We start from the raw sequence: 2,310 nt of genomic DNA, 5'->3' as shown, positions 1-2,310 counted from the left end.
ATGGGATCACCGCCATTATTATATGTAAACTCTAGAACTAATTTTAGTTCCTCATTACGACGACAAGTGGCGCTCCATCGTAAAGTTCAGTTCCGAACTTTTAGTATTTATAGTCTCAAAATGGATTCAAGTTTACGTAGAATCGGTTGATTAAATCCAGAATGGAGTAAATTCGAAACTAACACGAAAACACAGTCGGTAAAACTAACATAGCACGGGATAAAAAGTAGCATAGCATAAAACAAAGACGCTTCTCAACGAGGGAAATAATACAAGTGTACATAGAGTAAGAATAGTGAATTAGGAAAAAAACTAGTTTGAACAACTATACTTATGGCGGTAATCCCCTTCCATAGTTAGCAGTAATGGAAGTCTCTGACTCGGCTGAAGTGAACGCTGGAATAAATACTCAGGGATCCATGTTAGGTGTCACCCTTTTCCTTGTTTACATATATTACTGAAATCATTACTGAACCCACCACAATGATAACACTTTTTTGCCTATGATACTTTGAGATGTTAACTCATATTCGCTAGCCAAGTGTTCGCTTCGTATATACTCCACTTATTTGAGTGTACACAAAGCGAACTCTTGGCTAGCGAAGATGATGTTAACTGGGCCGACATGTTAATTGTCAAAACTTAAATTCTAGCATCTTTTTTCACTTGAAACGACGCGCTTTGTCAATGAAATTACCAAGCTAGCTAGCTTTGAAATATTTAAAAAGACAGAATGGTATCCCTTTAAAACTTCGGGGGAAAAGAAATGAAATAATACAACTTTACAAAATTATGAATAGAAACAATGTGTCATTTAACCAATGATGTTTCTCGGGGACACACCATTATACATGCTCATAATACAGGAGATGTAACTTAATTACGTCTAACTTGACGTAGGATAGATGCTAGAAATAATGGTTTGGTTTGTTTGTGTTTTACGTCCCATTAACAGCTATGGTCATTTAAAGACGTGCCAGGATTTGATGGTGGAGGTAAGCCGGACAACCCGGAGAAAAAACAACGACCGACGGCCTGTATATTACAATATTTTATTGTAATTCACTCACGTCTATTGGTTTGAATCAGCACACGTGTCACACATGCTACAATGATATTGTAAACCCGATGTTTCTATAAATAGATCTTTAATTGTTTGAACCATCTCGCTTCCGATTATTGAACCATCTCTGGTTTTGCATTTCTTTGCCAGAACTACAACGGTAATACATAAGACAAAAACTCGAATTATGCAAACAAATAGAACTCTATTGTGTTGTTTTACCGGCTGTAACTCATGTTCAAGAATTTTAAAAGTAAAATTCAGGTTTCTGTTTTAAATCTTCAGTTTTAATTTATTTTGAAGAAAACGGAATCGGTCGATCAATGATTGTATCACACCAAGTAACAACAATATCGAAAAACCATGGACAGTTTTTTTTTAAAATCTCCATCAGTTTGAGTTGTTTTAATCTAGTGAGTGTGTTAGACCAATCACTTGGCAGACCCTCTCACACTAAGGGGAGATCACTCGAACGATGTTTACCACTCTACAGCTGTCTCAGCAGGTGCGTAGCTGCCATGTTAGCCAATAAACATGCAGTGTCTGTATTTATTGTGTATGATCACAGTATTTAAATGTGTATGTGGTTTAAAAATATTTTATGAAATTTAACTGTTTCGTACATAAAAGTAAACCAAAGCATTCCTGCCGAAAATCGGTACTACGTATTCGGTATAAAGGATATCTCGTGCCGATTTATAATCCTTTTAAATGTTGTTAAACTTCTATAATTAAACAAAGTGCCCAATTGAAACAACCGTCTAAGCATCGAATAAGATTTCTGCTCTTAAAATGGCCTAATACAAAAAGATAAAACCTCGCTTAAAGCGACACAAATCCAAATGAAGCCTTAAAGGGCCATGTCAGTGTATTTCTGTCAGTCTTGTTACCGTGATATCAGAAATACCATCGATATCGATATGCGCCTAGCGGGGAAGGCGAAAGTGAATGTCCATTAATCCATGCCATTATAACTTTCATGTATAAATATCTCTCAAACGTTTGAAAGACAATAAAGGAAACTTTATGCAGATAAACTGGACTAACTTGTACCTAAATTATATATTGCCTAGAGTTAATCATTCCTTTTGATTTAAAAGTTACAATCAGCATTCAGCGCGAAATCAAAGGGCAACAACTCGAAAAGGAATTATCAATAGCACGGCTTTTACCATGCCAACAGCTACTGACGGAAACTAATCGATACCGTTGGAAAGGAATCTAATACGCGTGCGCAGCAAGAAAAT

This window comes from Mizuhopecten yessoensis, unplaced genomic scaffold, assembly GCF_002113885.1.
Source record: "Mizuhopecten yessoensis strain PY_sf001 unplaced genomic scaffold, ASM211388v2 scaffold10651, whole genome shotgun sequence".
Lineage (NCBI taxonomy): Eukaryota > Metazoa > Mollusca > Bivalvia > Pectinida > Pectinidae > Mizuhopecten > Mizuhopecten yessoensis.
The sequence above is the reverse complement of the archived record's forward strand: the minus strand, read 5'-3'. Positions refer to the sequence as shown.